The sequence below is a fragment of the Akebia trifoliata genome, chromosome 4 (assembly GCF_017979445.1).
Source record: "Akebia trifoliata isolate Shusen 1 chromosome 4, ASM1797944v1, whole genome shotgun sequence".
Taxonomy (NCBI): domain Eukaryota; kingdom Viridiplantae; phylum Streptophyta; class Magnoliopsida; order Ranunculales; family Lardizabalaceae; genus Akebia; species Akebia trifoliata.
Genome location: NC_141378.1, coordinates 21,774,409 through 21,799,587, shown reverse-complemented (window position 1 = coordinate 21,799,587; position 25,179 = coordinate 21,774,409). Strand labels below are relative to the sequence as shown.

The 25,179-nt window shown below is 33.7% G+C and overlaps 1 long non-coding RNA gene across 1 annotated transcript; it reads right to left on the bottom strand.

The window, feature by feature from the left end:
* Positions 1-1,859: 1,859 nt before the first annotated feature.
* On the bottom strand, positions 1,860-24,640 carry LOC147404474 (uncharacterized). Its single transcript, XR_015177790.1, has 5 exons — positions 24,382-24,640; positions 23,871-24,135; positions 14,303-14,358; positions 14,109-14,178; positions 1,860-2,397 (listed from the first exon to the last, which is right to left on the bottom strand). It is a non-coding gene; the product is annotated as an uncharacterized LOC147404474 (long non-coding RNA).
* Positions 24,641-25,179: the final 539 nt, after the last annotated feature.

Below are 25,179 nucleotides of genomic sequence, written 5' to 3'. Positions count from 1 at the left end.
TACTTGTCTAATAATTAGTGCTCCTAAAGCTATGTTTGGATATAGAGAAGTGGAGAGAAGAGAAATTCGTTAAGATAATAAAAGAGAAGAGAAACTCAATTTCTCTCCACCACGTTTGCATTGAAAGGAGAGAATTTGGGACAACTTTGAAATTTTAAAATATCTTAAAAGTGAATTAGGGGTAAAGTTGAAATTATAAAATATTTAAAAAAGGTTTCTCTTCATTTCTCTCTTCTCTCTCCCTTTTAGAGTGAAATAAAACTTACCTTTTTTTCTTTCTTCTTCTCTCCCCATTTAACAATCCAAACAAGAGAAATGGAGAGAAACTCATTTATTTTCTTTTCTCTTCTCCTCTCCATTTCTCTCAAATCCAGACTCAGCATTAGTGTTTTAGACCACACAATTGTAAATGCCTCCACCTTAAAGGCTTGCATGATCATTAGCACTGAATGCATGTATATGTCATGGTTGCTGAGATAATTCTCTACACGGCTTAATATGGTCGGGCCGGGCTGATCAACCTCAAATCGATTGGGCTTCCAAAAGTAAGACCCAGGATCAGGTCTGCCCACGGGCATTTTTTTTCCAATCAAATACTTTTCATATGCCAGAATGCATTCCCCTTCTTTAACTATGCACAACAATTAGACTATTAGACTAGGGCTGCAACTCGATCGGGTTCGGCCGGGTTAGGGATCAACCCAGACTTGACAAACACCAACCCGCACTCTTGCCCAACCCAACCTCGAGCATGAAATGCTCAATTCAAATCCTAACTAAGTTGGGTTAATTTAATATTTGCAAGGGTTTATATAAAGATAAGTGATGTGTGAAGGAAGTTTAAATTTACAATTACTTTTTCTAAAAATGTGTTCCAAAAGTTTATATAAGTAAAATTAGAGGTTTGGTTGAGTGACCTCGAGCTGGAACCTCATATTGCACTTCTTGAAGTGAAAGTGGATAGTAACCATAGATGCTTTTCCACTTGTATCTTGATGAAAAGCATCTATGATTACCATACAGTTTCACATCAAGAATTGTGATATGAGGTTCCAGCCTAAGGTCACTTCAGCATTATTCATAAAATTATAAGAAAATTTAAATAGAGAAGAAAAAAAATAAGATTAACAAAAATAATAAATTTTTTATTATTAATAATCCTAATTTTCAAGAAAAAAAAAAAAAAACTTTTTAAGTTATAATATTTGTATGAAAATATACAATTACATTTAAAACAAAACATTAATAACAAAACAATTATTTATCGAATGAAAATAATCATACATTAGTTTTGATACATAGATAAACAAAAGAGTACATATTGAAATATGAATTACAAGTGTGAAAAGATAGGAAATATTTTTTAAATTATAATCATATTAAGTTCGAGTTCGGGCAAATCAGGTAGGCCGATTTCTACGCCTGCACCCAACTCGATTTGATTGCATTTTTTGTTGTTGCCTGTACCTAAGGCCGAAACCATGACAACTATGCCTAGACATGACCTAAGGTCAGATTCAAATCAGCAGGTTCGGGTTTTGCCTACCCAAGTTGCAGCCCTACATTAGAACCAATATTCCATGGGCCCACATTTGATTACATAAACAAACGAAAAAAAAAAAAACGAACTGGTAGGATGAACGAGTTGGACTTTGAAGCAGGAAGGCCGCTTCAAAATTTTGAAGGAACCCTCCTCGTTATAAGTCACGTGGCATTTTGAATTTATTTCACACCCCTACATTTCTGCCAAAATTTGGAATGACTCCTTGGAAATGCAACGTGCAATCCAATGGAGAGGGTTCCTTCAAAAAAAAAAAAAATTCCTAGACGAACACAATTCATCTGAATCTCAATGAAAATGAAGTAAAAGAAATGGGGAGTTCCTTGTTCAACCCCAATCAATGATACTGCAATGACAATCTCACAATACAAGGCACCATAAGTAAATAAAAAGAGTTATGGTGTCCATCAACACAGATAAAAAAAAAAGTCTCAAATGGGCACATTTGGATAGAAGAAAAGGGGAGTAAAATGTGTATTTTGAAAATCTGAATGAAACAATGAAGAAACTCAGAATGTAGGAGCACCGGTATCTTTGATGGACTCACACCAAACATACTCCATCGCCCCATCTTTGTCAACAATTTTGATCATAAAATTTGGTGGAGCAACAACAAGCCTAGATCGGAACTCAATTATGCATTTATCAACTAGATCGACTGCTTCCAGACATCCCACTATGGTAGTGTCTGTCTATCATGGAGAGAGAAATAAGACCCGTAACCAAACGCTCCCTTCTCGATCTTGTGAAGGGTAGCAATGTAGTCGATGTAGTAGAGAGATGGTCCGGTCTCCTCGTCATAACCGGCTAGAAGAATGTTGACACAAGTTTGGATTCTGAAAACCAGGATTTTCAAGTATTTGGCAACGTCAGATATCAATCATAGAGACAAAAATTAACGATGATGTCTTATTTTCTCAAGGAAATGGTGTTTAGAGCTATATTATGTCTTGTTTGCTCAAGCCCAGTAGCACAGGAGATCAAATGACAAGAAACATAAAAACGTAAAATGATGGTCTTGTAATCTGGTTTGCTAAAGCCAACAGTGTTTAGACCTAGAAAGGCCAGTGAGGAACTAGAAAGGCCAATGGTCTTGTTTGCACGGAAATTTTTTATCTATGTAATACTTGACATTCAAATCTTAAGTTTCAAGGTATAAAAAATCTGTAACTCTAGTGTTACATTTACTTCCTCTCCTAATTAATTGACAAACACTACATCATCTGCAAGAAAATTACACCAAGATCTTCCATCAAATACATGTGGTTATTCCAACTATAACAAGTGCAACAAAGTACAGACCTAGGTTAATCCCTAGTGCAACCCTACTAAAACTGGAAATTCACTTGTCTCATTGCCAACTTTTATCACGTAAGTTATCACTAAACATACCAACCAAATTAACTCTCAACTTATTTGATCACATTTTATTTCTACATCATTAAATAATATGAGTAGATTCTTCCTCTTTTCTCCAAACTTCTCTTCCGAATGAGAAATAGTTTCGATTGTATTGAAATATCCCTAACAGGAAGTAAAATTGGTGCTCCCGTATCGTTGTTCTTTGTCTTAACCATTTATCCATAATTCTCTCCCATAATTTCACGTAGCAACTCCTTAGTTTTTATCCATGATTTTTATAGCAACTTTGCACATCTCTCTTGTCCTTAATAAATAATTAGCATAGTACTTCTCTTCCATTCATCAAACATTTTCTAATCTCAAAAATCTTGTTAAACAACTTAGTTAGCCAGCACGACATAATCTCCCCGAAATTCCTTTTGGAAATTTCCAATTAAATCTAGGCCTAAAGCCTGTCCCATCGTCCTCTTATCCAAAGCTTCCTACAGTTCTGTAACTCTGCTCTAAACTAATGGTAGTTTCCAAATTCATGTTTTATTTTCCTTCCTTCATCAATTTTTTTTATAGAGGAAACTATCTTTTTCCGGTTATAATCCACTACCATATCCCGGGCGCATTTTACTTTCAATGGTTCTCACATACACTTTTTAATACAAACATACACAACCACTAACCTATGCTTATAATTAAATTTCCCCAGTGATAACCTTAGATTACTTGCATACTGAAAGTTTATTCCTTTTCAGAAGAAAAAAAATATATCCAAGTTTTATTAAATCCACTCCAAAATGTCAATAGATATTTTTCTTTATTTTAAAGTGCACAGTTGTTAAAATCAGATAAAATGACATGGAAACTCAAGTAATAATGTACTATAACCCCATATCATTCCTTTTCCAAACCTTAGACATCCATGCACCCGCCTATAATCTTTATTCTTTCCCTACAATCCATTTAGGGCATTTCCAAGAGTCGGTTCTGTTATTGGGTTGGCCTAGGCACCAACTTTGGGTTCTTACCGAGGTGATCGAGTGATCTCCTTTAACAACGCTTCTTGAAAGTTAACCATCAAGTTATCAGAAAGTAACCACCATGTTGACATTCATAAGGAATATGAAATCAAGCATTTTTATATGAATGCAGGCCCACAAGAGTTAATGGAGGCTCTTGTCCCTCCACCATGCGTTGTTTTCCTTGTTCCATGGGTACATCCTCTCAATCACCATTAATAAAATCCTTTATTTATCAAAAGAGAAAAATTACTGGGTTGGACTAGGCACCAAGTTTGGGTTCTCGCCTAGGTGACCAAGTGAGTACCTCTGACACCATTTCTTCAAAGTTAGCCACCAAATTATCGAAAGTAAGCAATATGTTGTCTATGTATGTCAAGCATGATATTCACTACTTGGGATAGCTGAACTTGAACCCATAACCTAAAAGTTATATCAACCAACTAATCTATGGAGAATTCCAAGTAACATATCCAATATTATATACAGGGTTTAAAGAGTGTCAATCTCATATATAAGCAAACAAACATCTAAAAGATTCACAGGATGAAATATCCAAAGTTTGGATCAAACAAATGAAAAGCACTTTCCTTCCTTCATTCTGAAATTAGAAACAAACTGGAGAAGTATCAGCATGCATTAGACATATCTTAGAGATGATGTGTTGCATTAATAAAAGTTTCTGTGACTTCTTCATGTGGTGATCCATACAACGGTACTTGTCGAGTTACCCATATATTAGTCCACAACTTACAAACCAAAAACACCCAAGCTTCCAATAATAAATGTTTACTAGTTCAGCCTCTAACATCAACATCATTAAAAAGATATTCTTGAAGCAAATCCAACACTAACCAACGAGTGTTGGGCATAGTGGCCAGGGCCTCCTCCCAAAAGGGGAGAGGTCTTGAGTTCAAGCCTTCTCGTTGGCAACCCACAGGGATTTATCCCGTCTTGCCTGGATATGTGTGGTTTGTGGGGCACCCGGGGGATTCGAGCAAGGTGCTCTAAGAGGCCAGTTGCCTCACCCCTTAGTCGGGCCTAGGGCCACACACCCTGTAATCAGAAAAGAAAAAAAAAAAAGCATTTCCAACATGAAAGACCATTTGAAGACCTCTCTAGCTATTACAACATAATGGGAATCTAACCAAAAAAGAAAAAAAAACATAATGGGAATCTAACAACTCATCTCCAATTCAAATAGATCCAGCATGTTCCAACCCCATCCACTATGTTGCATGGCTATGGGTACAAATGCCAGTGTCAGATTTTGATACGGATATGAAGTATTAGATTGGGCAAACCCCGAAAAATAGGATTCATGGACTCAACATGAAGTATTGATATGGGTACAAATGCCAATGACCTCTCTATGAAGTATTGATACGGATATGAAGTATTATATGGTAATTATAAGAACAATACTGGATTATGAGATATCATATACCTTTAGACAAGTTAGCATACATATATATTGATAAGTATAAAGATTTTATAAATATCAAAAGAAAGATAGTACAAAAGGGGCCGAGAGAGCCTTCGAGAAAGAAAGCAAAAACAGGAAAGACAAAAACAAGAGCGTGCTAGTTACATAAGCTATCCCATCTAAAAACAAAGTCCTCAAACGAAAATCCGGAGAAGTCCTTGCTTAACTTCATCCAAAAAAACAGTAACCCTAAAATCTCCATGTACACCGTATGTGAATTGTTCTCCTTAGTTTTGAACACCCTGTTGTTTCTCTCTTTTCAAAGACCTCAAGCCATGGCCGAAGGAAGGATAGCCCAAAGGTGCTTTTTTCTATGAGAGAAGACGTTGAAAGCCCAGCCTTCTAATATCAAAAAGAAGTTTTTCAAGAAAACCCAACACATATGAAACAAAGATATGAAAGACGACCAAATACCTTGGGAGAAAGAACAGTGAAGTAGGGTGTGATCCATAGACTCTCCATCGCTCTTACAAAGAGGATAAAAATTAGGAGTGATCCACCCACGAGAAATCAAGTTATCCAAAGTAAGAATCCTCCCTAAGGAGGCAAGCAAAACAAAGAAGAAAATTTTAAAAGGGATAAGAGAAGACCAAATAAAAGATACCGGAAAAGAGTTCTCCGACCTTGGAAGAATGACTTTGTAAAAGGGGCGAACAGTGAATCTCCTATCCTTCGTCTTAACCCATTCCCTCCTATCCTGATCATTCTCCCTGATTTCGACTCCATTCAAGAGATTTAGAAGAGATGTTACCTCGGTTAACTCTCAATCATTGAAATTTCTCCTAAAACCTAGATCCCAAGAAAAAGTGATATCATTACGAATCAGACAATACTCAATCATGCAATTCCTTTTAAGAGAACAAGCGTACAAAGATGGGTATTGAGTTGATAGAGTTTAATGACCGCACCACCTATCTTCCCAAAACCTCACCTTGTCCCTTAAACCTACTCTGAAACCGATCTCTCTTGTAAAATCATCTACAACCTTGAGAATACCTTTCCAAACACCATAAGACCCCTTGGCTTCCCCACTATACCACCCTAACCTTTTTTTACCATACTTAGCAGTAACAACTCTCCTCCACAAACTATCCCTCTCTACCCCGTACCTCCAAAGCCATTTGCCTAATAGAGCTCTATTTGTAAGCCTAAGACCTCGAATCCCTATACCTCCATCTCTCTTAGGGGTACACTTCAACTTCCAATTATCCAAATGATACTTTTTTCCTTCACTCTTATCATTCCACAAGCGAATCTCTACCGACTTAGGCATTGAGAAAAGGGAAAGGAAATAGATTGGACTGCTAGACAGTGTGCTTTTGATCAAAGTCATCTTACCCTCTTTTGAAAGATATCTTGTTTTCCACAAGCTCAACTTCTTTTCCATTCTATCGACAATCCTGTCTCAAATACTCTTACTGCTATACGTTGTTCCTAGAGGGAGACCCAAATAGGATGATGGGAGATTATCATTAGAGCACCCCAAGATAGTTGCTAACATCGGGAGATCATCAACAACCCAACCCCAAAGATCTGACTTTTCTGCAAATTGATATATATATATATATATTCCATGTTGTTGGTAGTTGAACTTCATTCCAGGAGATTCTTTTTGGGACTAATTTGTTTGATTTATAAATATTACTTTGTAAGAGTAATGTTTCTCCTTCTAGAGAAGTTTTGGATAAAGCTCCTGGATTTATTGTCATTTGCATCGTTTTGTAACTATTCTGAATACTAAGGCTAATGGTTGTGATCTTGGTATCATATTGTATCCTGAAGTTTGGATATTTAAACTTAAGACTTTCATTATTCCTAGGTCTGTTAGTGCTACTGTAAAATTAGGAAAATTATCAAAATAAATAGGTCCATCACAAAGACTTGATTCAACTAGTCCTAATAGGGAATCTGAGAAAATTAAGTGTCTTTTATCTCTTAGGCATAATAAGACTGAGACTTTTAAACTTATTCTAGTTAAAGGTTTAATACCTACTTGAACTAGTCCTATATGAAGAAACTTGTATTTTTGCTGATGTGTCATAATTGAATCTTTTGAAAATAATTCAACAGTTTGATGTTCTGATAGTAATGGAATTGTCTGTTCACAGACTTTTATGGTATAATCTGTTTTTGTTTTAAAGTTTACTTTTTTATATATATTTTTTATGGGTACCATTGGTTTATTCCAGTTATGTAAACTTGTTTTTATATCAACAATAGAATTTTCTTTCATATTTAAGACATCTGGATTTTCTGGATCTGAACTATGCCTTCCAGAGATAAATTTAATTAAGGAATTCATATTAAACTATGTGCTAGATAATCTTCCGGACTGTCAACGGTTTACTCCCGGAATTTGGCTCATTTGGCCTTGAAGGGATACGCGACTTGGGTCAGACGAAGATTCTGGCAGATAGTTTATTAATCTTTCCTTCAGTAAATTTGCTTTGTAAAACAATGGACCTGATACCATTCTACTCAGGATCTTAAATTTAAAATCTAAACCCTATTCGTTGTTTCAATCAACAATAGAATTTTCTTCCATATTTAAGACATCTGGGTTTTCTGGATCTAAACTATGTCTTCCAGAGACAAATTTAATTAAGGCATCATATTAAACCATGTGCTAGATAATCTTCCGGACTGTCAACGGTTTACTCCCGGAATTTGGCTCATTTGTCCCCTGAAGGGATACACGACTTGGGTCAGACGAAGATTCTGGCAGATAGTTTATTAATCTTTCCTTCAGTAAATTTGCTTTGTAAAACAATGGCTCTAATACCATTCTACTCATGATCTTAAATATTCAAGAAGTTTGATAAAACAAAAGGAAAAGAAACAACGATCCAAGACTTACAAAGAGAAATAAACCAAGTAAAAGAAGAAATTAAAAGACTAAACATAATAAGTAAAGGACAACAAGAACAAATTGATATATTAAACTTTAACAGTCATAAACAGAAAGAAGTCTTAGAAGAAGAAGAAGAAGAAAATTATATTCATATGATAAACAGAATTCAATACCAAAAATGGTTTATCAATATCCAACTAGTTGTTAACAAAGAATTCATGATAACAATTGTAACCCTAGTCGACTCAGGAGCAGATTTAAACTGTATACAAGAAGGTATTATACCAACCAAATACTTAGAAAAAACTACAGAAGGAATATCTACTGCAGATGGATCAAGTTTAAAAATAAAATACAAACTCTCAGATGTACATGTCTGTAATCAAGGCATATGTATAAATATCCATTCAATCTTAGTAAAAAATTTAACAAAACTGGTAATCCTAGGAACACCATTCTTAGCCTTAATACAACCTTTCACAATAGACCATACTGGTCTTAAATGTAAACTCTTAGAACAAGAAATACACTTTAAATTCATACAAGAACCCCAAGAAAGAGAATTAGACATAATCCAGAACAAAGCCATTAAGAATACTATTAACATAGTAACCAAGAAGGAAAAACAATTAAAATTCCTGAAACAAGAAGTAAACTTTTTAAAAATTGAAGAACAGTTAAATGACTCAAACCTCAAGATCAAAATCCAGAAGTTTAAAGAAAATTAGAAAAGGAAGTTTGTTCTAATTTACCCAATGCCTTTTGGCACAGAAAAAAACATGAGATTAGTCTTCCTTATGAACCAGATTTTGATGAAAAGACTATTAAAACTAAAGCCAGACCAATTCAAATGAATAAAGAGACTTTAGAATATTGCAAAAAAGAAATACAAGACCTATTAGAGAAAAACTTAATAAGACCCAGTAATTCTCCTTGGAGTTGTTCAGCATTTTATGTTCAAAAGCATTCAGAAATAGAGAGAGGAGCTCCCAGGCTAGTAATAAATTATAAACCTCTAAATGATGCTATCAGATGGATTAGGTACTCAATCCCAAATAAAAAGGACCTCGTAAACAGATTATATGAAGCAACAATATTTTCAAAATTTGATATGAAATCAGGATTTTGGCAAATACAAGTAGCAGAAAAAGAAAGATATAAAACTGCCTTCACAGTACCATTTGGTCATTATGAATGGAATGTAATGTCGTTTAGACTCAAAAATGCTCCAAGTGAATTTCAAAAAATTATGAATGACATCTTCAACCAAATTTCAAAATTCATAATAGTATATATAGACGATGTTTTAATATATTCCAAATCCATAGAACAACATTAGAATCACTTGGAAATCTTTATTAACACAATCAAGTTTCACGGCTTAGTAGTCTCAGCACCAAACATAGTATTATTTCAAACCCAAATAAGATTCCTAGGACACAATATAGTAAATGGAACAATAATTCCTATAGACAGGTCATTACAATTCGCAAACAAATTTCTTGATGAAATAAAAGATAAAAAATAATTACAAAGGTTTTTAGGCAGTCTTAACTATATAAAAGATTTTTATCAAAATTTTCATATTATAACTAAACCATTATTTCAAAGATTAAGAAAAAAGACTCCAGAATGGACAACAGTTCATACAGAGGCAGTTAAACAATTAAAATTAAGATTACAAGAAATTCCTTGCTTGAATATTCCAGATCCCAAATTAATAAAAATAGTAGAAACGGGATGCAAGTGACCTAAGATATGGAGGAATATTGAAACAAGAAAAAGATAAACAAGAACAACTAATCAGGTTTACTTATGGAGCTTGGAACCCAACCCAACAAAAATATTCAACAGTAAAAAAGGAGATTTTATCAATAGTTATTTGTATTTCAAAGTTCCAAGAAGATTTATTAAATCAAGAATTTCTTTTACGAATAGACTGTAAGTCAACAAAATTTGTTTTAGAAAAGGATGTTAAAATATTGCTTCAAAACATATTTTCGCCAGATGGCAAGCTATACTACCAATTTTTTATTTCAAAATAGAATATATAAAAGGAGAAGCTAACTCTATCCCAGATTTTCTTACCAGAGAATTTTTACAAGGTAAAAAAGATGACAGATAATCCTTCCCATCAAAACCCAAGTTCAAAAGCTCTTATGCTATGCCACCTCCAGTTCCTAAAGCAATTCCAGTTAATCCCTCACAATTTGGCTCACTCAGTAACCTTTCAAATAAATTCAGTATTAGGCACCACTAGTCCAGTAAAATCTTATGCCCAAACAATAACAGGTTCTTCTTCCCAGAGTCCATCAGACACTGAACATATTCCTACTTTTTCCTTGAAACCTTAGTATATCTACAAACCTAATTTAATTCCAATAATGACAGTAAAACCTGAACTAGAGAAATCATGTCAAAAAACCTTTGCTCAATCTATCTTTATAAAACCAAACCAGTTCATCTGCCTCAATTCCAACAAAAACTCAAAGGTTTTATAAATTTATTCTAGTTGATACAGATTCTACCCTTATTACCCATGTTCCAGACAAAAATGACCCCAATAAAATTTCTTATTCCAAGTGTCAGATTTTAAAAGTTCTTACCCTCACTACTTGGGGATAAACCCAAATACCATGAAAGGTTCTCCCAGACATTCAATCCCCAATTCTACAATTATTGGGATTACCAAAAAGCTTGGTTTAATACTTTTACATTTCAAAATGAACAATATAACCACTCATGATTTTTTTTGTTCAATGATCAAATCAAGGTTCAATTTCCTAATTGGTTCACTGAATGGTGGACCCAATATGGACCAATCCTGGCGATTCTACCAGTATCAGTTCATGAAGATTCCAGTTTTTTATTTAGAATTTCTCGGCTCCAAACAATTTGTTAAAAATTCCAAACTTGTTAATTTTTTTTGCACAATTTTCCCTAGCATGGATTTCTTGTTGGGAATACTATTAGGAACTATATCTCAACTCCAACCAAACCATTTTTAGCAAGGAAATTCAAGGTAAAATGGTGGGCAAACTTACGATTTGAGAAAGCCACCAAAGCAGGTGTTACAACATGTAGCTCCACAATCATCCGCAACAATCAAGAATCACTGCACCAAGTTCTTCAGAATTTCCATTATTTAAGTCACAGATCCAATCCAGATTAGCAGGTGCTACTACCAAAGCAGAAATGCGTAAACATTTGTTGGAAGTCTTATCTCAAGTTGATGAAAAAGAAGAACCAGATAATCACGAAGACTTCACTTTACTCAACAAAGATGACTGTGAGGGGATTCTTCCTCCTTGTCATTATCAGAATCAATAACTTGAAAAATCAAATCAACTAGAAAATCCGGTGTCTAGTAAATTGTAATGTTTAAAGTTAAATAATGTGAACTGTAAGGCACTAGCCACAGTTTTGTATAATTTCAAGTCTTGTAATAGATAAAGATCAATCTTTAGTGAGAAACCACCTAAAGACAACCGCTCATGTGCTGTTAAAGATTCTTCTTTAATAGGGGTCACCAAGTAGTTCTTTTCCATTCCCTTTTATTCAGCCACCTGTCACTACCTGTTTCAAACAAAATCTTATCCTCTTCTCAAAAGAGTTTTACCTTCAATTATCCGTTTCCTTTAACCAGCCAGCTGTTCCAATAAGACAATCATCATTATCTCCTTACCCATAATAGTATGCTCGTGAAACTTCCATCTCCTCAGAAATCAACCACCTGTCCCAACACTGTTCGGATTCCAAAATTCCAATTTCAAATCCGTAACCTTTAAAAAGAGATAGAAACTTCAGGAGGAGGACATTGAGTATTCCCAATCCTACATCCTCAATCAATCTTCTCTCAATTCTTCATCCTAAAACAACCTCTCATTCTCAATCTTTCATCCTAAAACAAACTTTCATTCTCAACCCTCTGTTATAAAACCATCCATTCTATCTTCCCATTCCGACTATCAAAACCAACCTTCAAAAGTCAAAGAATTACTTAGGTAATTTCTTTTTATCTTTCTTGTAATGGTGTTTTGTACAATTTGTGATAAGTTTTATTTATCGAAGTTTTAAAATTTCAATTTCATGTCTAGATATAATTTCAATATTGAAGAGCGATATCAATTGCTTAGAGTATATTTAGCAGATTTAATTACTATAGAACTTTCATATTCAGAACAAGACAGACCTAGAGATCAAAATTATTGGGATAACCATTTTTTATTAGTAGAAACTAGACAAGAGTTTAATCTAGTTTCTAAATTAAGATTTGAATAAAGAAATCATTGGGTAAGATTTTTATCAAAATAACAACGGAAAGGATTTATATTTTAAATTTAAGATTCTGAATAAAATGGTATCAGAGCCATTGTTTTACAAAGTAAATTTACTGAAGGAAAGATTAATAAACTATCTGCCAGAATCTTCGTCTGACCCAAGTCGGGTATCCCTTCAGGACAAAATAAGCCAAATTCCAGGAGTAAACCGTTGACAGTCCGGAAGATTATCTAGCACATAGTTTAATATGAATTCCTTAATTAAATTTGTCTCTGGAAGGCATAGTTCAGATCCAGAAAATCTAGATGTCTTAAATATGGAAGAAAATTCTATTGTTGATATAGAAACAAGTTTATATAACTGAAATATACCAATGGTACCCATAAAAAATATATATAAAAAAGTAAACTTTATAACAAAAACAGATTACACCATAAAAGTCTGTGAACAGACAATTCCATTACTATTAAAACATCAAACTGTTGAATTATTTTCAAAAGATTCAATTATGAAACATCGGCAAAAACACAAGTTTCTTCATATAGGACTAGTTCAAGTAGGTATTAAACCTTTAACTAGAATAGGTTTAAAAGCCTCAGTCTTATTATGCCTAAGAGATAAAAGACACTTAATTTTCTCAAATTCCCCATTAGGACTAGTTGAATCAAGTCTCTATGATGGACCTATTTATTTTGACAGCTTTCCCAATTTTACAGTAGCACTAACAGACCCAGGAATAATGAAAGTCTTAAGTTTAAATATCCAAACTTCAGTATACAATATGATACCAGGATCACAACCATTAACCTTAGTATTCAGAATAGTCTACAAAACTATGCAAACGACAATAAATCCAGGTGCTTTATCCAAAACTTCTCTAGAAGGAGAAACATTACTCTTACAAAGTAATATTTATAAATTAAACAAATTAGTCCAAAAAAGAATCTCTTGGAATGAAGTTCAACTACCAATAACGTGGAATTTAACAGGAGAAAGACAACCACAAATACCAGAAAACAAAGAACCTGAATCAATTATACAATATCCAGATGGAAATATTGAAATTAATTTTCCTTCTTTTAAGAATCAATAATATTAACAGATGAGGCCAGTTCAGTAACCACAATATCCCTACAATATGGCTTAGCCCCAGGATAATATCCACAAGTAGGGCTTCTACAAGTAGAGAATTAAAACTTAAGGGTGCTAAAGATGAGACAATCCCAATACCGTATTACCAAGACCCTAGAAAAATGACTTTTTACCCAACATTCTCCTAATTCATCTCCTTCACAGTCACAAATGCAAGATGATTCCCCCCAAATACATGTAATAGAAAAACAGGAATTCCAACCTAACATACCAAAAATAAAGTTAGAATATGTCTTATCACAGTTTAGGGAAGATTTTGAAGATAAGTCAGAAAAATATCAAGAACAGGTCTGGAATTATGATCATTTAAACAAAAATAAAATAGAAATACCATTTTTTGATTGGTATTATAGTTATTTCAAGAAACCCTTTAAAGGTAAACATATAAATGTCATAAAATCAAACCTTTGGGATGTTCCAAGAATAGGACAAATAGAATCCATTCATCCACCTCCAATAAATGAAATAGTAATCTCTGTTCATAAATACATAGTCATAGGTTTCCCTTATAAATCAGTAGAATTTAAAGACTTAAACAAAGAATCAAAAGATCTCGATAACATAATGAAACAAAACAATTATACTAACAAGTACCTCACCTCTCTTGGAGACCAATTAATAAGAATAGAAAACCTTTGTACAAAACCTCAAGTCCCTGAAAACTCAACAAAAACAATGACTTATCAAGAAAACAAAGTTCCTATTTTTATCCCTTATGAAATACAAAAAAATTTAAGAATAAATATTCTAGATGAACAAGAAATGTTACAAGAAATAAATAATAAACTTGCTAAATTAAATTTAGGAAAAGGAAAAGAAATCACAGTTCTAAATCAAAGACAGCTCAAGAATTCAGATAGTCCAGAATCAGAAACAAGTTCAGAAGTAGAAACCTCTTAAATGACTGAAACAGAACTTCAAGAACTTACCCAACAATTTCAAGAAAACCAAATAAACATGGCAACAACCCTTCATTTATCTAGGTACAATAACCAATGATGCCTAATTACCACAAGAGGCCTAACCCGATAGATACACAATACGAAGAAAGAAGTATGATGACACAATCAATCTATGATGGGAAATCCCTTCATGAATGGAATATCGATAGATTATCAGAATACATCTTATCATTACTACAAGAAATGGCAATCGTCTCTACTGCAGTCCAACCATATGCCTCTAATCACCAAATAGCCCAAAGACTAGTCTCAAATTTCACAGGATAATTAAAAGGATGGTGGATAACTATATCACACAAGACCAAAAAACTTTTATTTTAACAAAAAACAAAATCATAGAAGATGGAAGACCCATTAAGAATGACCAAGGACAGGATATAGGAGATGCAGTCAATACTCTAATCTATGCGATAATAAAACATTTCATAGGAGACCCAGACCAATATAGAGATAGATCCTCTGAACTTCTAACCAATTTAAAATGTCCAAAACTCCATGATTTTCGACGGTACAAAGATGTCTTTCTCACCAAAGTAATGATTAGAACTGACTGTAACCAAAACTTTTGGAAAGAAAAATTTATCTCAGGACTCCCCACATTATTTGCAGAAAAAGTAAGAACAAAAATCAGATCCCTTAACAACGGCAATATTCCATATAATGATCTTACATACAGACAAATCATTTGTTTTTTGAATTTTCTGGATCTGAACTATATATATATAATGTTATACAAGTTTAAAAAGGAGTTTTAGAACTATAGCCTCTTGTTTAAATTAAGCTTAATAAGGAATTATATATGACAATGTGTTAGAAATTGGTTAAATAACATAAAAGTGAAATTTAACACCAAATCCCTTGAAATCTTGATGCATTTCAGAGCATCTCCAATTGGCCTCTAAGAGCATAACCAACCCATGTCTCTAAACTTTTCTTCCCAAACCAATATGAACTCCAACCGGCCCCTTCTCAAAAACACTATTCATTCACTTAAAAAAAATAAACAAGAGTTTCTATTGGCACCCCAACTTTACTTATTACACCCCATGTAAAAAAATAAGTAAACGGTTGAGAATAAATAAAAGTTGGAGTGTCAATAGAAAATCTCTATCTTTTTTAGGATTGGTTGGATTTAGGATTTTACATGAGCTTAATCCTAATTGTAAACAATTGTTGAAGTTGTTTGAATGTGTTAGAATGCTTTTTAATGTTGAGGTAATGACTTGAACCAAATATTTGTAATGTTTGAGTGGTGTATTTTAATATTTAATTGGGGTGTGATAAATAATTTAAAAAATTGGGGTGTGATAAGTAAAAGTCAGGGTGCCAATGATAGCTCTAAAAAACAAAACAATTTAGATGGAGATAACAAATGGTTATTTTGTAGGAAAACTATGATGTTCCATTTAGTCCAAGTGGTTATTTATGTAAAACTAGTTAATGTTTACATCTTTCATTAAAAATTAATAAAAATATATTAGGAAAGATTAGTTAATGCAAGTTTAATATCAAGATGAATATATTAAGGTTAAGAGATGGAGAAAATGAAGTATCTTGCATGTTAAAAATTAGGGCAAACTACATCTTTTTTTGAAGAGAAATACTAAACAAATAAGGTTTATTGAATTCGCCAGCATTAATAATGTGGTAAGTAATCTCCTCCATACCTACCTTGATATTGATTAAAGCTATTGAAACCGTCATAACTAAGGGTAACAAATGATCCACCTACTCAAAAATCACGAATCATTTATTTTTCTAAATTTCTATTTTTCTACCATGAAAAAATTCACGTTTAATTGGATCGCTTATTGAATTAAGGTCTTTCTCCAAAAAATCTTTTTGTTATTATTCACGTTGAAATTCTAATTTGTTACAATTATTTTCAACTTATAACATCATGACTTGACAAAGCAATACATCCTTATCTAATTGAACAAATCGTTCATCCATTTTTCAAATTCTCAAGGTTTTACGATTTTCCTTTAACATACCAACAAGGAGTTGACTTTTTCAGTCGTCAACATCTTCTTCATTTGTTTTCTTTCTTCCCATAGGACGACCAGACGAATTAGTACGTACTTCGAATGACGATTGCTTATCTTCATCTGTATTCAAGTCAATGGATGATGATGTTCCTAGAGATTTTGATGCATAAGTCCCTATTTGAGACCCTTCAAAGTACTGATATCGATGTCGTTTGGGAATGGTAGTATTTTTATTTTAGGGTATGTTTGATTGCACATGGAAAACCAAATTTCATGAAAAAAGTCATTTTCCATGCGTTTGATTGTGATGGAAAATGATTTTCCACTCTTCAAAAAAAAATCCAACAAAGTGTGGATTTCATTTTCCCATAAAACCACATAAAAATGAATTCACCCCTATTTTCCATTTCCAAATCAAAATCCTAACCTCATTTCTTCTTCTCCCCACCACCATCATAATCAGCATCACATTCACCCTTTCCATTTTCTTCGCTACTGTCATCAACCACCTCCCACCTCTCTTCCTCTTCTTCTTCGTCTTTCTCTTCCTCCTACCCAACCCTCTATCTCATCTTATTCTTCTCCCTCAATTTTTTTCACATGGTTTTATCTTATAGATGAAATCAAACAATGGAATTTGATTTTCCAACTTTATCCATTTTTCCATGGAAAATCATTTTCCACACAATCAAACATACCCTTATAAAGTTCAACACAACATCCACTCTAATTCATTATTTTTGCATCACCCAAATTTGTTAACTCACTCGTAGTCATTTTGAATAATGACTTTCAGAGTAGGCTAATCACATCTACCATCTTTAGATTCTAATGAACATGGTAGTTCTTTACCACATTTTCCTGATTATATAGCAGAAATACAAGAGTAAGAGGAACAAGTATATTAATTCGATTATGTCTCAAACAATGCCGTCGACATATTCGAAATCACAAATAGATTGTCCATGTGGGATTCTCGAAAAATTAATCATTCTAAAGTCAAAAATGAGTTAATGATCTTCTTCCTTTCATGGTGTATTACAATATGTCTCGGAATTGAACCTTTACGTTTCAATTTGTAATCTTCTACAAAAGATTGAACTATGATAGTATTCTTGGAGGCAGATATAAACAAATTAATAGTATTTTTCTTCCTCCCACTCTTACATTTATGCTGCATAATTAAAGAAAAGTGATAAAAACTATATTTTTTATCAAAATCTAAAGATAGTAGATGGTAGATGAATATACCTGCTCTAAAACTCATTGTTCAAAATGACTATGAATGAACCAATAAATATGGGTAATGTAAAAATTATAAACTGGAGTTGATGGTTTGTTGACATTTCTAAAGGAAAAAAATAGGAAGTTTAAATATGGAAATGATTTTCAAAAATCTTTTAAATCAACTCAGCCATAAATCCTCTCCGACCCACACCAACCCTTGGATATAAAATTACAATTAATCTTCATAATTGGATTCAATACTTGTTTTTACACTCTATCCAAGACATCAATCACAATTTTTTTCTATCAACCACAAACCTTATCCTCCCACACCAAATCTTGGATAAAAAAGGTACAATTAATATCCACTATTGAATTATACACTTGTTCTTACATTCTATCATAATTTTAGCCCATGAATCACAAACCTTATCCTCCCACACCAACCCTTGGATGCAAAAAATATAATTAATCTCCACAATCAGATTAAACACTTGTGTTTACACTCCATCTAATACATCTATCACAATTTTTGTCCATCAACCACAAACACCATCCCTTAGATGCAAAAATGTACAATTAATCTCTACCATTGAATGAAACACTTGTACTAACACTCAGTCCATGATATCTATCACAAATTTTGTCCATCAACCCTAAAAGTAAACAAGCTCATAACTTTTCATACTAATCAGTGTATGCAAAATACAATTCATTTTGATCGTTGAACTCATTAACACAATCCACAACAAAATTTCTATAAATAATGGATTTTTTTTTTCAAAATCACAACTATTTTTCTTCTTATTTTTACAAATATTTGTTTTGTGTATTTAAACATAAATTTACCTTTTTTGATTGAATGTACTTCTAGTAAAAAACCAAAGATTCGTGGTCAATCATTCACAATTGAGGAAGATTAGATTTTACGTATTGTATGACTAGAGATATCTCAAGATCCTATATCTAGTGTCAAGTAAAGAAAAGATAAATTATGTGAGCGTATTAATAAAATTTGCGAGAATCATAAGCCCAACTATTATGATGTACCTCGAACACCCAAATTTCTGTCATGTCGTATGAGTATTATTATGAAGGCAATCAACAAATTTTGAGGATGCATTCGTCAACTCAAAAACTTTAATCAAAGCTATACTTCTTAGTTAGATATTGAAAGTATATATATTTTGAAGATATAGGAAATGCATAACGATTTGTTGTCTAGGCTTCTTTAAAAAAAATTGATTTCTTTTATTTTATTTGTAGTTAACAAATGCTAAAATCTTATTCACACAAGATCCAAATGAAAAAAAATATATTCTTATTTGTCAATTTCTGACCAATCCTTAAGGAAGTCGACAAATGAATTGATGTTATTCACAAACGACACTAATTTGAATACTCTTAAGGGTCTCAAATAGGAACTCATACATCCAAATATCTAGAAACACTATCATCCATTGATTTGAATGCGGACAAAGATGAGAAAGTGTCATTTGAAATTACACGCTGATCGTTTGGCCGCCCAATGGGAAGAAAGAAAATATGAAAGAGAGGTTGGCAATTAAAAAGACTCAACTCCTTACAAATATGTTCGAGGAAAATCGTAAAATACTTGAAACTTTGGAAAAATAATAAATGACAAGACATGAATGATTTACTCAATGGATAAGGATGAAAGATTGCAATACCATGGTATGATGTTAGAAGCTGAAATAATCATAAAAAGTTGGAGAAAAGGGTCTCATGGATAAAGACCTTGATTCCATAAGCGATCTAATCGAACGTGAATATTTTCACGATAAAAAGATAAAAAATTTAGGAAAAATGGATCGTGATTCCCAAGTAAGTAGATCCTCCACTACATTTAGTCGTTACGATTTCAGTAGCTCTAATCAGTATCAATGTGGACATGGAGGAGATGACTTACCACCTTATTAGTGATAGAGAATTTATTAAATCTTATTTATTTAGTATTTAGTATTTCTCTTCAAAGAAAATGTAGTTTTGAAGTTTGTGCTAATTTATAATAGTAAGGAAACGTTATTTTCTCCACTTCTCAACCTAGCCTACATTAACTAGTCTTGCTCAACATATTTTTATTAATTTTTTTAATGAAAACTACACAAATGAAATAATTTTACTTGAAGATAGAACTGGTTGGAGTTCAAAATGGTTCGGAGTCTTGAAATTTGAAGATGTCAATTTGATACAAACTCTACACTCTGTGTCGTAGTCCACGACGGCTGCACCCTCAAATAGCCTTTTTATGGCCGCATCTTTAGATAGCCATTTCCGAATGACGATTGCACCCTCAAATAACCTTTTCCGGTGGTTGCATCTGTAAATAACGTTTTTCCGGGAAGACGACCACAAAATTGCAACCCATACCATTTTTTGAAGACAGGGCTAGTTGGAGTTCAAAGTGGTTCGAAGTCTTCAAATTTGAAGGACGATGACACCGGAATTGCAACCCATACTATGTTTTTGAAGATGGGGCTGGTTGGAGTGCAAAGTGGGTCAAAATCTTCAAATTTGAACAAGATGTCAATTTGATACAAACTCTATAGTCTGTACCGTCATCGTGGACGATTGCACCCTCAGATAGCCTTTTTCAGTGAATTATCTTTAGGTAGCCATTTACGGGACAATGACTACGGAACTACAACCCATACTATGTTTCTGTCTTCAAATGTGGCTGCATCTTTAGGTAGCCATTTTCAGGACAATGACCGCAAAACTGCAACCCATACTATGTTTTTAAAGATGAGGTTGGTAGGAGTTCAAAGTGGTCTTGAGTCTTCAAACCATGGAACTGCAACCCATACTATGTTTTTGAAGATGGACCTAGTTGGAGTTCCAAGTGGTTTAGAGTCTTCAAAATTGAAGAAGATGCCAATTTGATACGAACTCTACACTTTCTGTCATTGTCCACGAAGGTTGCACCCTCATATAGCCTTTTCTGGTGGCTGCATCTTTAGGTAGCCATTTCTAGAAAGATGACCACGGAACCGCAAACCATACTAGGTCCGAGCCCATAGTTGACATGGTGCCAACTCTGATACCATTTGATACGAGGGCATTTTAGCTACTAATGTCGCAGGTATGAAAGTTAAGAAAATAAAGCCTTTTTCAAAGTAAATTGCTAGAAGGTCTGTTGGCTACAGTAACCCTCTATTTTTTACCAAATTACCCTTCCGTTATTTCCTCTCTTACATTCATTCTCTTTTGAAAAATAAAACCAAACGAATTGGTTTAGCTCTCCTCTCTTGAGCACCTCTTATGTTCGAACTCAATGAACCCTAAAGTAGCAATGAAATCAAAATCTCTTCTCCGTTCTTGAAGTCGACGAATCCTAAGACCATTACAGCAAACTGACCACCAAATCGTAAGTCAAACTTTATTGTACCATTAATTTCTCTTGTATTTGACAAACCCTAACCATTTTCTATTTTCTCTAACATTTTCTACCTTAAAAAAAAAAACTCGATGTATTTTCTCATCATGGTTGGAAGTATTATTAGAGCTAACAACTTATTTTTAGTTAAAGCATTAAAAATAGCCTACTTTGTACTTCAATCCAATCTGGATTTTTTTCTTCAAATTCTTTCTATTTAATTTTTTTCTTTGAATTAGGTGTATTTGGAGAGTTTCTGGATTTCTGAATCTTTGGAGTATTTGGAGTTTTTGATCTACCTCCATTGAGGAACATTCTGTTGAAATTTGGTGTAGCTATTGTGGGGGATTTATCGGATCTCCCACTCTCCTCGAGATCTGTATTGTTGACGATTATTGATCCTCAAATTTTGTGTTGATTTTCCACTTTTTGGTTGTCTTCTCCGTTAGTCTTACCTGAAAAGACATCGGTGTGACAACCAAGGAGCCTCCAATGATCAAATTAGAACTTGAAAAAATTGCAGAGTAAGGAAAAGAGATTTTTAAAGCAGAGTAGTATTGTGTCTTTTTTCACTTACCTTGAGGTGGGAGAAGTCTCCCTATTTATAGAATTAACTCATTTACTTCGAGTATGTAACCTCCTCCCAGGATGTCTATCATTGATGACTCATGATGTCATTATGAGCCACTTTCTCACCTCATAATAACTTTAATATACCACTATCTAGGCTCATAATGGCCTTGAAGCTCTACTCTCTTGGCTTTTTTAACTATTCTACAGCTGATTTGACTCGATGTTTATTTAAATCCTCGAGTTGACTCAATCGTATTAGGTACCTGAGGTTTATTCTGTCGATATCTTTACTCTTCCCTTTGATGCTACTCGGGTAGCTATTAGTTATAATGTTTGATGGAGATCTTGTCTCTCTTTAAAGGATTGATCCTTGTACTGTGTTAAGGGATTAACTCCTAAGGGAAGCCGAACCTCCTTGAGATATGAATGTGGTGAAGGGGTCGGTGCCCAAGGGAGGAATCAAAGCTCTTTGTGGTTGGAATCAATGAGGGGGCCAACTACAAAGGGGAGGCCGAACCTTCTAGAGGTTGAACATACTGAAGGGGTCGACTCCCAAGGGGAGGCCGAACCTCCTTGAGGTTGCAAACATTGAAGGAGTAGGCTCCTACTAGGAGGGCCGAACCTCTTAGAGGTTGATAACATTGAAGGGATCGGCTCCCAAGGGGAGGCCGAACCTCCTTGAGTTGGAAACATTGAAGGGATCGACCCCTAATAGGAGGTCGAACCTCCTTAGGTTGGAAACTTTGAAGGAATTGGATTCCTTAGTCCGAACCAGGTGGGGTATGGGTTTGACCCATTGTATCCATTCAATCAAGTTTGGATTGGATTGAGATGTTATTTTCTCTAATCCCTAGGATCAAATATTTTTTATTCCTACACCTATGAATATTCTTTTTTTATAATTAAGTTCTTGTTGAAATTGAGTGATATCCACAAAGAATTAGTGCAAATGTTGATAGCTTTGGTCTTGGTAGTCAGTCAAGTGCACTTCAACCACTTTTACAAGGCCCAATATAATTCAATGGAAATGAAGTGCATAGATTTAGTACAACCAAAAATACAGTTGCTAGCAAATCATCATCTACTATGTCCAACTTAGTAAAACTAGTCGTTGCAGTAATAGGGTATCTACAAATGACCCTAAACTCCAAATCTTCTTTTATACCAAATGTATCCCTAAATCTCCTACACAAATCTGGATACTTTATCATCTTATCTACTTGTACAAGTCTACTTATACCTCCAATATAATCTCCAGTCACATTCGCTAACTCTCCCACCATAAAAACAAACAATGAGCACCTTATCAATGTCCATCTCGTCAATTGATCAGGAGCACCTTCCTCAATAAACAAACAATATAAATTTAGATAATATTGATTCAAGTGACAGATTCAAGAACTGATGCCAAGAATTAATATGAAACATTTCTCACGATGCTGCTTTATTAACTTTAATTTATTCGGTAGGCTTCATTTCCAATTATGGAAGAATTGGATTCATCTGAGGTGTCCCTTATAAGGGAATTTTATCTTGTAGTCCTTTCTATTGCTGATGGGGCTACAAATTTGAGAAATTGTTTTTGAGTTAAACAATACTTTCCTTTCAGGGTATTAACCCTATTATTTAGTTTTAGTAACTTTTCCATTGCTTACTATTATGTTATACATGGCTTTTCATTTGGGCTTTTGCTGTCCTTTTAATTCAAGGGGTATATTGGTGTATTGCATCATACATACTTTACAGTTTATTTTACTTGGCAGGTAGAAATGTTCCTCAATAGAGATAGAAAAAAAAAAAAACTCCAAACATCAAAAACTTCAAATACGCCAAAGATTAAGAAATCCAGAAACTCTCCAAATACACCCAATTTAAAGAGAGAAAAAAATTAGTAGAAAGAATTCAAAATAAAAACCAGATTGGATTGAAGTATAATTTCAGAAAATGTGAGAGAAAATAGCGAATGTTTAGGGTTTGTTGAATACAAGAGAAATTAATGGTACAATAAAATTCGACTTACAGTTCTTGGTAGTCGATTTGCTGTAAGTTCGACTTACAGTAGGATTCTTCGATTGTGATGAAGACGAGATGATGCCGACGAGTTGCCCTTGTGTTCAGTAGGGTTGATCTACTTCAAGAGTTGAAATGAGATTTTCGTATGGCCGTTGTCTCAAGGTTCGTTGACTACAAGAACGGAGATGAGATTTTGATTCCATTGTTGCTTTAGGGTTCATCTAGTTCCAACATGAGAGGCGAGCCGAACCAGTTCCTTTGGTTAGATTTTCCTAAAGAGAACGAATGTAAGAGAGGAAATAACGAAAGGTTAATTTGGCCAAAATCCAAAACCGAATAATTTCAAAATTTTCTACAAAACCCTAAAAATGATAACTTTCGCAAGTTCGCCTCGGGTGAAATTAGCAGCAGCTGTCTTCAATGGAATCCCTTTATGGAACTGATACAACGCCACGTTCTTTTTATATATATTCCGTAAATTGAGCTCTGCAAGATTTAAAATTTGCTATAAATTTCACCTTTCTCACCACTAAGCGCCCAAGAGCTTGTGAGAGCCAACAACCGTGATCTTGCCTTCGTTGGATTTGTAAACCAAAATGCTGTTTACAGCCGATGTATCGGCCACAACCAAAGCGAAACCATTACCAACAAATCCGAAAACATTTTCTCACAGAGAATCCTTTCTCTGTCATCAGACGATGAAGAAAATCGTGAGTAATTATAAAAGCACCCCACGAATTAATAAAGGCAATCCAACCATAACTGAATTGTTGTCTTATATGAAGATAAAAGTTATGGAATGAACTGATTTTTGCTAGAATGATCTTTATAGTGAGAAGATTATCCTCACCAAAAATCGGTTCAATCCGAACTCATCACTATCAAAATTGATTTACAAATAAAATGAACGATTTATGATTCTTAAACTCATTTTGATAGGATTAGAATCCTCATCAAAAATCAGGTTATTCGAAAACTTTTAACTCATGTAAGACAAAACAATTCAGCTTTAGTATATAGTTGCCCTTATTAATTTCTAGGGTGCTTTTATAATTTCGCCTTCCACTTTTCACAAAGACCAAGTTGACTCGTCTGAGTTATCTTATTAAATTATGTTAATCTTCTTATTTATGATATAAAAAATAATAATTGTAACAAAAAAATATTTACTGAATTTTCATTAAGTCAGCTTAGATTTTCAAAATATCAGACAAATTTTCTCAAATCTTGAATCAGTCAATGTGATGGATGATTCATATTTGATTATCTAGGCAAAATACTAATTGTAACAAAAAAAATACTGAATTTTCATTAAG